Source organism: Argopecten irradians, chromosome 15 (genome assembly GCF_041381155.1).
Source record: "Argopecten irradians isolate NY chromosome 15, Ai_NY, whole genome shotgun sequence".
NCBI classification, from domain to species: Eukaryota; Metazoa; Mollusca; class Bivalvia; order Pectinida; family Pectinidae; genus Argopecten; species Argopecten irradians.
This window is the reverse complement of record NC_091148.1, coordinates 26781658-26798161: the sequence shown is the minus strand read 5'-3', so window position 1 is coordinate 26798161 and position 16504 is coordinate 26781658. Positions and strand designations below refer to the sequence as shown.

At 32.4% G+C, this 16504-nt stretch overlaps 1 long non-coding RNA gene across 1 annotated transcript; it reads left to right on the top strand.

Annotated features, from left to right (window-relative positions):
* Window positions 1-1692: 1692 nt before the first annotated feature.
* Window positions 1693-12616, top strand: LOC138309871 (uncharacterized). The gene is made up of 2 exons (XR_011206339.1): window positions 1693-2282; window positions 11865-12616. It is a non-coding gene; the product is annotated as an uncharacterized lncRNA (long non-coding RNA).
* Window positions 12617-16504: the final 3888 nt, after the last annotated feature.

The following is a 16504-nucleotide window of genomic DNA, read 5'->3' as shown; positions in this document are numbered from 1 at the left end:
GCCAATTTTGGGAAGAATAGTAACAGAGGAGTCGGAGATAGCTGATTTCCGGATTTTTATGTTAAATTATTTTTTCACACAATTTTTTTCCATTTTTTTTATCTATGAAATAAATAAATAAAATAATGAAAGAAAATTAAAAAAAAACATTAAAAATTATTTTTTTTTTTTCTGTGCTTTTAAATACATGTAATTTTGTAGCTAATTACTATATATAAGTGTAAGGCCTAAACAAATATTTGTTTTTAGAAATTCTTAATCTTATTCATGAATAAAAACAGAAAGATAAATAAGAAATAAATAGATAATTGAAAAATAAAAAGTGCCTAAAATTAAATACTGTACAGTAATTAAAAGATGTATTATATTATGTGATATATTATATATTTAATAATTTCCTATTATTGTTGACTGTTTTTATAGTACAACAAAACTGTCAAAACATGTCCTCACAATATACATTGATACATGTATTTAATTAGTTTCGAAAGGGGTGATTCAATTAAGAGAACCTAACTGTCATATGTGACCTATTTTTCAATCTCCTGTTGGAAGGTCTCTTAAAACAATTTTGACTGTACTTAAAAACAAAACAAATAATTCTTCACATTGGTGCATAAAAATTCACTTGACTAGTAATTCTTTATTTTAGATTATTTAACAATACTTCATATTTCTAGTAAAAATGAAATATGAAACTCCTTATAGATCTAGCTATGCTCATTTACGTAGGGAACCGCCATAACATGTCCCGGCTGCAGGCCGTGTGCAAAAAGTCAAAACACACGTGGGATATTATACGACGAGTCCTAAACTGTCCTATATATTAGGATTTTCAATAAGTGGTTTGTAATATTATTTACAAGCAAAAACTGACAAGCTAGAAGGTTAGTGGCATTTTAACCGTACTGTTTTTATAATAATTAGCACATCAGCTTTGGATCTGGTGCCGTACAGATAGTGAGTTCACTCACGCTCGTGATATTGCAAGCCAACAGTAAATGCGATCGGAAATGCTCTTTTAAAGTTTGTTAATATCTCAAACACACTTAAAACTTAGTTGTGGCAATATTAAAGTAACTAAATTATATATATTTCAAATAGTTCTGATAACTATTCATTTGTAAATATCTCCAGACATTGACATTTGTACGGATCGAATACGGCGGACCTGCAATGTTTTTTGACATGTTCTGCAAGATATATATCACAGTTTTCAGTTACGGTGGCCAATAAAAGAAAACAAGCAAGCCAGTGCAATAATATTATGTTTTATTTCTTCTAAATACAACACATTTTGTGCAAGTTGTCAAGCATTATTGTGAATGTTTGTTGCAATGAAATTACCACCTTTATAACACTGAATTTGTGGTTCCCCGGGTACATCGTTTTCCCCTCGCCCAAAATTGAATAGCGCAAAATTATACCGATAGTAGATTATATTTTCAGTATTTAAAGGCTAAGAAAAATACATGTGTAAAGTCGCACTGCTCTTCGAGTCTAAAAAATAGCCACGTTGCTCTGTTCGGTTTAGAGTGTTAGCCACACGGTACAGAATTTTCTCGCTGTGTTACTAAATCAATCGAATGACGGTAAAAGGAACTTCCCTAATATTGTATCATTCGCAGTTGGGGTGGACAGGGCAGATCTTTACCATATAATTATCTCTGTGTTGGCATGACTGCTGTTTTCTTGTAAATAGCCAGAGATATTCAAACATCCGATGAGAGTTGCATAAAAAATCTTTTCCCTTTTTCCCCTGTACAGAGATATCTAATTCGGTGACATCTGTGAAACAGTGTAAAATTATAAGTAGAAATCCTTGAACTTCTGTATTTCCTGATTGTGACCTACACAACCCAATAAGTGCCCAGAGCATTTGAAAAATGAATTGATGGGTATTGCACCAAATAGTCATAAATCAATATGAAAAAAGAAATCAAATAAGGAAACCTAAGATTTTCATATTTTCAAACTGCATTTAATTCAATGTCAGTGAAAATGAGGCCTCAAAAAGGGGAAGGGATGCATATAGGGTTAAATATGGTAAAGTGATATTATTAGAGTTACTAAGACTGGTTTGACTGTGTGAACTTTGTATGATTTATACATAACAACGTATAAGAAGTACATATAGGCAATATGTATGATTTATACATAACGTATAAGAAATACAGATATCATAGGCAATATATATAGCTTTGATTTATTGACATTGACAGGCCCAGGAACAGTTAAAACACCTGAAGGATCACCACGAGAAGGAGATCAGACAACACGAAGTAAGTCAGTTATACCAGAATTATCATTTATAATCAACATGTACCACAAAGTAAGTCTGTTATACCACATTTATCATTTATAATCAACATGTACCACAAAGTAAGTCTGTTATACCACAATTATCATTTATAATCAATATGTACCACAAAGTAAGTCTGTTATACCACAATTATCATTTATAATCAATATGTACCACAAAGTAAGTCTGTTATACCACAATTATCATTTATAATCAACCGGTACCACAAAGTAAGTCTGTTATACCACAATTATCATTTATAATCAACCGGTACCACAAAGTAAGTCTGTTATACCACAATTATCATTTATAATCAACCTGTACCACAAAGTAAGTCTGTTATACCACAATTATCATTTATAATCAATATGTACCACAAAGTAAGTCTGTTATACCACAATTATCATTTATAATCAATATGTACCACAAAGTAAATCTGTTATACCACAATTATCATTTATAATCAACCTGTACCACAAAGTAAGTCTGTTAAACCACAGTTATCATTTATAATCAACCTGTACCACGAAGTAAGTCTGTTATACCACAATTATCATTTATAATTAATATGTACCACAAAGTAAGTCTGTTATACCGCAATTATTATTTATAATCAATATGTACCACAAAGTAAGTCTGCTAAAACTTATACCACAATTATCATTTATAATCAACCGATACCACGAAGTAAGTCTGTTATACCACAATTATCATTTATAATCAACCGGTACCACAAAGTAAGTCTGTTATACCACAATTATCATTTATAATCAACCGGTACCACAAAGTAAGTCTGTTATACCACAATTATCATTTATAATCAACCGATACCACGAAGTAAGTCTGTTATACCACAATTATCATTTATAATCAACCGGTACCACAAAGTAAGTCTGTTATACCACAATTATCATTTATAATCAATATGTACCACAAAGTAAATCTGTTATACCACAATTATCATTTATAATCAACCTGTACCACGAAGTAAGTCTGTTAAACCACAGTTATCATTTATAATCAACCTGTACCACGAAGTAAGTCTGTTATACCACAATTATCATTTATAATTAATATGTACCACAAAGTAAGTCTGTTATACCGCAATTATTATTTATAATCAATATGTACCACAAAGTAAGTCTGCTAAAACTTATACCACAATTATCATTTATAATCAACCGATACCACGAAGTAAGTCTGTTATACCACAATTATCATTTATAATCGACCGGTACCACAAAGTAAGTCTGTTATACCACAATTATCATTTATAATCAACCGATACCACGAAGTAAGTCTGTTATACCACAATTATCATTTATAATCAACCGATACCACAAAGTAAGTCTGTTATACCACAATTATCATTTATAATTAATATGTACCACAAAGTAAGTCTGTTATACCACAATTATCATTTATAATCAACCTGTACCACAAAGTAAGTCTGTTATACCACAATTATCATTTATAATCAACCGGTACCACAAAGTAAGTCTGTTATACCACAATTATCATTTATAATCAACCTGTACCACAAAGTAAGTCTGTTATACCACAATTATCATTTATAATCAATATGTACCACAAAGTAAGTCTGTTATACCACAATTATCATTTATAATCAACCGATACCACAAAGTAAGTCTGTTATACCACAATTATCATTTATAATCAACCTGTACCACAAAGTAAGTCTGTTATACCACAATTATCATTTATAATCAATATGTACCACAAAGTAAGTCTGTTATACCACAATTATCATTTATAATCAACCGGTACCACGAAGTAAGTCTGTTATACCACAATTATCATTTATAATCAATATGTACCATGAAGTAAGTCTGTTAAAACTTATACCACAATTATTATTTATAATCAATATGTACCACAAAGTAAGTCTGTTATACCACAATTATCATTTATAATCAACCGATACCACAAAGTAAGTCTGTTATACCACAATTATCATTTATAATCAACCGATACCACAAAGTAAGTCTGTTATACCACAATTATCATTTAAAATCAACCTGTACCACGAAGTAAGTCTGTTATACCACAATTATCATTTATAATTAATATGTGTACCACAAAGTAAGTCTGTTATACCACAATTATCATTTATAATCAATATGTACCACAAAGTAAGTCTGTTATACCACAATTATCATTTATAATCAACCGATACCACAAAGTAAGTCTGTTATACCACAATTATCATTTATAATCAACCTGTACCACGAAGTAAGTCTGTTAGACCACAATTATCATTTATAATCAATATGTACCACAAAGTAAATCTGTTAAACCACAGTTATCATTTATAATCAACCGGTACCACAAAGTAAGTCTGTTAGACCACAATTATCATTTATAATCAATATGTACCACAAAGTAAGTCTGTTATACCACAATTATCATTTATAATCAACCGGTACCACAAAGTAAGTCTGTTATACCACAATTATCATTTATAATCAACCTGTACCACGAAGTAAGTCTGTTAAACCACAGTTATCATTTATAATCAACCGGTACCACAAAGTAAGTCTGTTAGACCACAATTATCATTTATAATCAACCGGTACCACAAAGTAAGTCTGTTATACCACAATTATCATTTATAATCAATATGTACCACAAAGTAAGTCTGTTATACCACAATTATCATTTATAATCAATATGTTCCACAAAGTAAGTCTGTTATACCACAATTATCATTTATAATCAACCTGTACCACGAAGTAAGTCTGTTATACCACAATTATCATTTATAATCAATATGTACCACAAAGTAAGTCTGTTATACCACAATTATCATTTATAATCAACCTGTACCACGAAGTAAGTCTGTTAAACCACAGTTATCATTTATAATCAACCTGTACCACAAAGTAAGTCTGTTATACCACAATTATCATTTATAATCAACCTGTACCACAAAGTAAGTCTGTTATACCACAATTATCATTTATAATCAACCTGTACCACAAAGTAAGTCTGTTAAACCACAATTATCATTTATAATCAATATGTTCCACAAAGTAAGTCTGTTATACCACAATTATCATTTATAATCAACCTGTACCACAAAGTAAGTCTGTTATACCACAATTATCATTTATAATCAATATGTACCACAAAGTATGTCTGTTATACCACAATTATCATTTATAATCAATATGTACCACAAAGTAAGTCTGTTATACCACAATTATCATTTATAATCAACCGGTACCACAAAGTAAGTCTGTTATACCACAATTATCATTTATAATCAATATGTACCACAAAGTAAGTCTGTTATACCACAATTATCATTTATAATCAATATGTACCACAAAGTAAGTCTGTTATACCACAATTATCATTTATAATCAACCGGTACCACAAAGTAAGTCTGTTATACCACAATTATCATTTATAATCAACCTGTACCACAAAGTAAGTCTGTTATACCACAATTATCATTTATAATCAACCGGTACCACAAAGTAAGTCTGTAATACCACAATTATCATTTATAATCAATATGTACCACAAAGTAAGTCTGTTATACCACAATTATCATTTATAATCAACCGGTACCACAAAGTAAGTCTGTTATACCACAATTATCATTTATAATCAACCGGTACCACAAAGTAAGTCTGTTATACCACAATTATCATTTATAATCAATATGTACCACAAAGTAAGTCTGTTATACCACAATTATCATTTATAATCAATATGTACCACAAAGTAAGTCTGTTATACCACAATTATCATTTATAATCAACCGGTACCACAAAGTAAGTCTGTTATACCACAATTATCATTTATAATCGACCGGGTACCACAAAGTAAGTCTGTTATACCACAATTATCATTTATAATCGACCGGTACCACAAAGTAAGTCTGTTATACCACAATTATCATTTATAATCAACCGGTACCACAAAGTAAGTCTGTTATACCACAATTATCATTTATAATCAACCTGTACCACAAAGTAAGTCTGTTATACCACAATTATCATTTATAATCAACCGGTACCACAAAGTAAGTCTGTTATACCACAATTATCATTTATAATCAATATGTACCACAAAGTAAGTCTGTTATACCACAATTATCATTTATAATCAACCTGTACCACAAAGTAAGTCTGTTATACCACAATTATCATTTATAATCAACCGGTACCACAAAGTAAGTCTGTTATACCACAATTATCATTTATAATCAACCGGTACCACAAAGTAAGTCTGTTATACCACAATTATCATTTATAATCAACCTGTACCACAAAGTAAGTCTGTTATACCACAATTATCATTTATAATCAACCTGTACCACAAAGTAAGTCTGTTATACCACAATTATATTTAAAATTAATATGTACCACAAAGTATGTCTGTTAGACCACAATTATCATTTATAATCAATATGTACCACAAAGTAAATCTGTTAAACCACAGTTATCATTTATAATCAACCGTACCACAAAGTAAGTCTGTTAGACCACAATTATCATTTATAATCAATATGTACCACAAAGTAAGTCTGTTATACCACAATTATCATTTATAATCAACCGGTACCACAAAGTAAGTCTGTTAGACCACAATTATCATTTATAATCAACCTGTACCACGAAGTAAGTCTGTTAAACCACAGTTATCATTTATAATCAACCGGTACCACAAAGTAAGTCTGTTAGACCACAATTATCATTTATAATCAACCGGTACCACAAAGTAAGTCTGTTATACCACAATTATCATTTATAATCAATATGTACCACAAAGTATGTCTGTTATACCACAATTATCATTTATATTCAATATGTTCCACAAAGTAAGTCTGTTATACCACAATTATCATTTATAATCAACCTGTACCACAAAGTAAGTCTGTTATACCACAATTATCATTTATAATCAACCGGTACCACAAAGTAAGTCTGTTATACCACAATTATCATTTATAATCAATATGTTCCACAAAGTAAGTCTGTTATACCACAATTATCATTTATAATCAACCTGTACCACGAAGTAAGTCTGTTATACCACAATTATCATTTATAATCAATATGTACCACAAAGTAAGTCTGTTATACCACAATTATCATTTATAATCAACCTGTACCACAAAGTAAGTCTGTTATACCACAATTATCATTTATAATCAACCTGTACCACAAAGTAAGTCTGTTATACCACAATTATCATTTATAATCAACCTGTACCACGAAGTAAGTCTGTTATACCACAATTATCATTTATAATCAACCTGTACCACAAAGTAAGTCTGTTATACCACAATTATCATTTATAATCAATATGTACCACAAAGTAAGTCTGTTATACCACAATTATCATTTATAATCAACCTGTACCACAAAGTAAGTCTGTTATACCACAATTATCATTTATAATCAATATGTTCCACAAAGTAAGTCTGTTATACCACAATTATCATTTATAATCGACCGGTACCACAAAGTAAGTCTGTTATACCACAATTATCATTTATAATCAATATGTACCACAAAGTAAGTCTGTTATACCACAGTTATCATTTATAATCAATATGTACCACGAAGTAAATCTGTTATACCACAATTATCATTTATAATCAACCGATACCACGAAGTAAGTCTGTTATACCACAATTATCATTTATAATCGACCGGGTACCACAAAGTAAGTCTGTTATACCACAATTATCATTTATAATCAACCGGTACCACAAAGTAAGTCTGTTATACCACAATTATCATTTATAATCAACCGGTACCACAAAGTAAGTCTGTTATACCACAATTATCATTTATAATCAACCGGTACCACAAAGTAAGTCTGTTATACCACAATTATCATTTATAATCAACCGGTACCACAAAGTAAGTCTGTTATACCACAATTATCATTTATAATCAATATGTACCACAAAGTAAGTCTGTTATACCACAATTATCATTTATAATCAACCGGTACCACAAAGTAAGTCTGTTATACCACAATTATCATTTATAATCAATATGTACCACAAAGTAAGTCTGTTATACCACAATTATCATTTATAATCAACCGGTACCACAAAGTAAGTCTGTATACCACAATTATCATTTATAATCAATATGTTCCACAAAGTAAGTCTGTTATACCACAATTATCATTTATAATCAACCTGTACCACAAAGTAAGTCTGTTATACCACAATTATCATTTATAATCAATATGTACCACAAAGTAAGTCTGTTATACCACAATTATCATTTATAATCAACCGGTACCACAAAGTAAGTCTGTTATACCACAATTATCATTTATAATCAACCTGTACCACAAAGTAAGTCTGTTATACCACAATTATCATTTATAATCAACCGGTACCACGAAGTAAGTCTGTAATACCACAATTATCATTTATAATCAATATGTTCCACAAAGTAAGTCTGTTATACCACAATTATCATTTATAATCAATATGTTCCACAAAGTAAGTCTGTTATACCACAATTATCATTTATAATCAACCGGTACCACAAAGTAAGTCTGTTAGACCACAATTATCATTTATAATCAACCGGTACCACAAAGTAAGTCTGTTATACCACAATTATCATTTATAATCAACCTGTACCACGAAGTAAGTCTGTTAAACCACAGTTATCATTTATAATCAACCTGTACCACAAAGTAAGTCTGTTATACCACAATTATCATTTATAATCAACCTGTACCACAAAGTAAGTCTGTTATACCACAATTATCATTTATAATCAACCGGTACCACGAAGTAAGTCTGTTATACCACAATTATCATTTATAATCAACCGGTACCACGAAGTAAGTCTGTTATACCACAATTATCATTTATAATCAACCGGTACCACAAAGTACACAAAGTAAGTCTGTTATACCACAATTATCATTTATAATCAACCGATACCACAAAGTAAGTCTGTTATACCACAATTATCATTTATAATCAACCGGTACCACAAAGTAAGTCTGTTATACCACAATTATCATTTATAATCAACCTGTACCACAAAGTAAGTCTGTTATACCACAATTATCATTTATAATCAACCTGTACCACAAAGTAAGTCTGTTATACCACAATTATCATTTATAATCAACCGGTACCACAAAGTAAGTCTGTTATACCACAATTATCATTTATAATCAACCGGTACCACAAAGTAAGTCTGTTATACCACAATTATCATTTATAATCAACCGGTACCACAAAGTAAGTCTGTTATACCACAATTATCATTTATAATCAACCTGTACCACGAAGTAAGTCTGTTAAACCACAGTTATCATTTATAATCAACCTGTACCACAAAGTAAGTCTGTTATACCACAATTATCATTTATAATCAACCGGTACCACAAAGTAAGTCTGTTATACCACAATTATCATTTATAATCAACCGGTACCACGAAGTAAGTCTGTTATACCACAATTATCATTTATAATCAACCGGTACCACAAAGTAAGTCTGTTATACCACAATTATCATTTATAATCAATATGTACCACAAAGTAAGTCTGTTATACCACAATTATCATTTAAAATCAACCGGTACCACAAAGTAAGTCTGTTAGACCACAATTATGATTTATAATTAATATGTACCACAAAGTATGTCTGTTAAACCACAATAATCTGGTATCTATATAAACTGTATATTTTCTAATATTCGCAGGGGTTTTAATTTCGCTAATTCAGTGTGCGAAAGTAATGATAGACTGATAGACCGAGGCTACAGGAAATCCTTTCGGTCTATGCAAAATGCTTGTAGTGTAGACCTGATGTCTAAGCAATTCCATTGCTCATGTAACATAAACATTAATATTGTATGCCTATAAAATTTTATTTATAACTAAACCTTCTATCATGAATAACCCAAATAATGCAGTTATAACAATCAGTAAATAAGCATTTGATTAAAATAACGATGAGATTATAATTATTTTGACCAAGCATTCAATGATGGAAAAATTGTGGTCTATGGAAATTATTCTGGGTCTATGCAATTTGAAATATCCATAGACCTATTGTCTATAGAGCTTCATGGATTACTTTCTCAGACTGCTTATTTTTTGAATCTATCCGAATTCACTAAATTTATCAAATTCTGGTTTGACATATATCAGCCTGTCGTATAAAATGCAAGAGATAATACGTGAAAATGAACCCCAGCAGATGAGTATCAAACTGTAAATCACGATAATTTACATCTCGGAAATTGACCAACTAAGTAGTAATCGTTGTGTAATGTGACATATGTCTTAAAACCGGGGAATACTTGTTACCTCTTGTGTTCACTGTTTAGATATGTTTTATAAAGCTCATTGAATATTTTTTTATGGCACGCATTAATTTCGTTTTATGTAGCTACTTGTGTAAGGCACTATTCATCCTCGATACTCCAGGGGTTCCGATCACTTACGATCTCTACACCCCTGGACTATCTCATAGTGAAATTGAAGGCAGTTCAGCGGAAAACATTTGACCAATCACAGGCCAGCAAAGATTTCCTTTGAAGACTACAGAGAGAGCGACGCCTAACATCAAAGCCACACAGTCAACCACAGTGTACCGTTATACGGCTCTTTTGATGTACATCAAACGACTAAATTACCAGTTCTGCTCTGTTGTCTCCAGTTTTACTATGAGATAGTCCAGGGGTGTAGAGATCGTAAGTGATCGGAACCCCTGGAATATCGAGGATGGGCACTATTATACATATTGGTTGAGCATTTTAAGTCAGTGTTCTAAGATTGAAACTGACCTATATATATATAAATCCTTAAGTCTTGGCAGATTCTGATTATAATTTTGCGAAACAAAAAGTAAATCAAAACTAAAATCAAGTAAATCAGATTCAATAAAATAAAAGTCTTTCTATTCAGTAGCTTAAGCAAAGAAATGATTGACGTAATTCCATATTAGGCTTAACTTTGCTTTGAGGAATAGGTGCCTGATCCATATTCACAATAAAAGTATAGCAAGATTGTCAAGATGTTAAAAAAAAAAAATGGTTCAAAATTTACACATCCAGGTCCATTCTCGATACTCAAGGGGTTCCGATCACTGACAATCTCTACACCCCTGGACTGTCTCATAGTAAAAATGACGGCAGCTCAGTGAAAACATCTGAACCAATCACAGGCCTGCAAGATTTCCTTTGAAGACCGGAAAGAGGAAGCTCAACTTCAAAGCCAAACAGTCAACCACAGTTTACCGCTATACAGCTCTTTTGATGTACATCAAACGACTAAATTACCTCTTCTGTTCTGTTGCCTCCAGTTTTACTATGAGATAGTCCAGGGGTGTTGAGATTGTAATTATAAGTTGTCGGAACCCCTGGAGTATCAAGGATGATCCAGGTCCAATTTACTGGACTCTTAGTTTCAATACTGTTAATTCAGACCTGTGTGGAAGCTGTCTTAGCGAAAAAATCCACAAACAAAAATGCCAATTGTAGACAAACATATGTATGAGTTATCTGTCCATTATATGTCATTTCTTCTTTACAGGAGGCAATCAAGCGACACAAAGAGAACATCAAAAAGCTGAAGAAAGATGCGGGCAGTGATAGCGACAGTGATTAATGTGTTACCTCCCCTTGTGTTAGGATTTCCCGCGGGAGGTGGTCGTGTGTGTGAAATACGTAGTTTTTCAGGAACTGGGATGAATGACTGGTTAATTTAAACACACTTTTATAATAAATGTGCCCAAGAAACCTTCACGACTTGTGTTATATATGGAGCTGATCAGCTTTCCTGCAATAGGAAGGAAATAAATATTGATAACTGAACACCCGTTTACAATAATTAGTGCTATTATTTATTATAAGTCTGTCAACTTTGTTTACACAGTATATTCCAAGTTTCATCAACTTTGTTGTTATATAGCATGTTTCCAGTTTCAACAATATACATTAATAAGGAAATTTGTTACCTTTTAATGAGAAAGCACCAAAGAAAACATTGAAAGATAAGAAGCATGCCTATCGTATATATTACTTTCCTCTAATGAAAATTACCTTGATCAGAAAACTCATTCTGAGCTATCGGAGTAACTTCCCTTTTTTCACACTGTCGGTACTGATGGAATGAAACAAAGGGAAGTAACTGGTATATCAGGATGCAGTTTGGTGATAAACTAAAAGATTACATGTTCACCTTATATAAGATTTATACATCGGGGATTAGTATAACTTTGAAGTGAAGTTGTCTTGGTATTTGTATACTAGTGGCATGATATTAAAACGTGATTTACTCTGACATATGGGCTATTTCAGTCTTGTCTTTACTGCAGACTTTTGTCTTTCTTTTATACATTGGGCTAGTTAGTCCATAAAGTTTGACCTGGTGGTAGGGGTCGTAGACTATTCCTCTTTAATTAATTCAGATTCAAAATACTATAGGGCCATTTTTGTTTAATTGGAACAACCTGTTAGACCTTTTTAAAGTCATTATTTCAGGTAGTATATAAATCCTGACGGACCTGCAATTTATGATACAGGCCTATGAGGGCTTTATCAAGGCTCGTCTGAAAACAATATAAAATCAGCAGGTCCGTCTTTAATTCATAAATGAACAATAAGGTCCAGCCACTTAAACCGTATAATCCAAAACTACCCAGCCGTGATGGTTTTACTCCATGGATAAGTTATTAAATAATTTCAGATTTTAGGAATTTATGACATCATCTCATTGAAATAAGAGTGGTCTGAGATTCCTAGATATATCTACATGATATCACCAGGCTAGAACTGAATCTGTTATCAGAATTTCTCTGCATTATCAAACCAGACTAGATATTTCGTCTCTGTTGGGGTTCTAGTGGCTATGTGTACAAAGTTCAAATCCTGCATAGGGAAGTTGTTTTGGAATTGGTTAGTTTCCAGGCACATTATGGAGGGAAACTGTAATACGCAGAGAAAAACCACCAGCAGTCTACTAAGTTCACATGGGATTCAAATTCATGATCCAGAGGTGTAGGGGTTGTGGAATACGTCTGGACGCTCTGTCACTGGATATGCACTTACTGTAGGTCAGTGGTTTTCACCTGAAACTGACTTTTCTCCAAAACATAACCTGACAACTCCTTAGATGACCTTTATGAACTATTTTCATGGCAATACTTGTATGTGATTAGGAGAATATTTCAACCCTTAAAGATGCTCCATCGCTGACAAATGGTATTTTTTCTTCATCAAAAACAGGAGCAGACAATTAAAGTGAATAGTCGGGCAAAGAAAACCAGTCTAAATGTGTTCATTGGCCTTCCAAAAGTTCTCGCATATTAATACGACGGTCAAGTTCTGCTTACTTTCCCAGTTCTGACCATTAAAGTAAAAGAAAAGTTGAAAGCATTGAAAGCGAGGCTGCGTGGAAATGTAACCACGGACATAGTGAGCCGAGAGGACGTTTTAGAATTTCCATACTTTAGATTAATTTCTTCGTACGCAGACAGATTTTGGCGGGAGATTTTATTTTTCCCATTTCATAAGAAATTATACTGGATACATTCACACCATTTTTACCGACTTTAGCCATCCTTGCCCGACTGTTCACTTTAATTAAGTTATTTTCTTAGTTACAAAAGTTACTTCCTTTGCACCATTACCACAATTGAAAAGTTTGAACTTCTGATTTTACTTGATTTTACTATGTCCTATATGGAATAAAGTACATGTACTGATTGCACATGCACCAAAACCAAATTAATTATTTTATATATTATTTTTTGTGTTAATTAGACATACAATGTATATATACATGATTAAACACCAATTAATGTTCAAATGATGGGTAACGTTTATGCTCTGTCGGCAGTGGAGCATGTTTCAATTCCCTAATGCACAGGGATTTCTCTGATTGAACCATATTTTATGTTAGATGTAATGTGAAACATACGACGAGTTTTTCAAACACTTGGATTTGCCTTGATTTGTTGAGAGATTTCCTCGCTTTGAAGATTAAGTAAGGATCAATGACGTCTGGAATGAAGTATGTCAGCGATTAAATATGAAAAGTAAAATTTGTCTCCAGGAATGAATGAGTTGAACACTAGACATCCATCAGTAAAGATAATGAAAGCAATGGTTTAATGTATTACCATTTATTGAAAATAACAAGGATTTATACTTCCTTGAAAAAAATTATCAAACATTAAATAATCTATTTAATTATCCAAATTAAGCAACATATAGAATAAATATTATATATACCTGTATACATATGATATTTCTTTGTCCAGTATTATGACATTGATTATAATCAATAAAACAATTCAAAATTATGGCCTTTAAAATCACAAATGGTCTTGGTTTATGGAACAAGAGATCCCAGGGAGATCTTGGCGCCCACCAAAGAATGATCTATGTCAAACAATGGAAAGTTGAATCTTTTCTCTGCTTTTCAAACTTTTTCAAACATACTACATACAAAATTTGAGACAGATCACTTCAGTACTTTCTGAGAAATAGCAGTAACAAACTTCAACTAGCAAAATCCAAGATGGCTCCATATCGGTCCCAAATCGCAATATGCCTAACTAGATCCCTAGAGAAACCTACATATAAAATTTGAGACAGTTCCCTTTAGTACTTTCTGAGAAATAGCGATAACAAACTTTAACTATCAAAATCCAAGATGGCTGCCTGGCGGCCATCTTGTAGACCAAATGGTCCAAAAATGCAATATGCACAACTAGGGCCCTACGGCAACCTACATATGAAATTTGAGACAGATCATTTCTGTACTTTCTAAGAAATAGCAATTACAAACTTCAACTATCAAAATCCAAGATGGCTGCCTGGCGGCCATCTTGTTGACCCATTGATTCCAAAATGCAGTATGCACAACTAGGGCCCTAGGGCGACCTACATATGAAATTTGAGGCAGATCTCTTCAGTACTTTCTGAGAAATAGCGATAACAATAATTGTTAAAAGACGGACGGACGGAAGGACAAAAAGATCAAATAAAATCATCTAAAAATAGTAACATCTTTTAAACCATTCTGATCTATTATTTAGAGTTACTTCCCTTTGATGGACTCGATCAGTACCAAGGAAGTCAAATAAAGGGAAGTAACTCTGGCTGTTGGTCCAGATTAACTTTTCAGTAAATAACCATTGTTCCGCTCACTTCAAGATTGGACTAAAATTAAGCCCATGCAGCATATTGTGAGCATTATTTTCAAATGTATTAATGGAGAGGCTATAAATATAATGATATACAGTCAAACCTGTCTAAAAGACCATGCAATGGGCCAAAAATAATGTTCTCCCATACTTCACAGGGATTTCTCCCATACTTCACAGGGTTATCCCTTTGTTGCAAGGAAAAGATAACTCTGTCTTTTACCACCTGGGTAGGGAAAAGACAGTTCACATGCGCTTGACAATGACGTCATCGATACATTCGGAGACTATACCATAATTTTTTCTCTATTTTTCTTTAAAATATTATGGGAAAATATTATCAAACATGGGTCTGTCAAATTAATGAGCAAGGATATCTCGACCCTCTTCAAAGATTTTGGCCGCCAACCTTTGGAAATCTCTCTATAAAGACCAAGAAAAATGTTCTCTCGAACTTCACAGGGATATCTGGGCTGTCACGGCTGCTAGGGAAATATCTTGCACAAGGAGGTGCAAGGCAGCTCCTTTGCTCTAGACAATTACATTACACATTACACGACCTCATCAAAACCGTAACCCCTGAGTGCACTATCGATGACATCAATCATATTAACATTTCTGTGATGTTAAAACGAGGAATGTCTGTAAAACAACTGAAATTAAGTCATTTTTCAACTAAATAGGGAAGAAAAATAAACAGGAATATCTAAGCCCGATTGATAGATTTTGGCTATCATCCCTTGACTGATATGCCTCAGGTTGACCATCCAAAATCTTAAACTTGGGTTGAGATATCTGCGTCCACTTGACAGGCCCATGTAAGATTCTATCAGTGTTTATAGCCATGTGGGTCTTTGTACCCAGGGCAAATTGTTTTAAAATTGACCATTTAGGACCCTGAGGAAAAGAGTCCAGTTTTCATGAACATTCCTTTTATTAACCATAGGAGTGAATGCATTACAGAAGTTAAGGAAAACCTAAGATTTTTTCTGTTATGCTTTCCTATAGAAAATTATAAGTC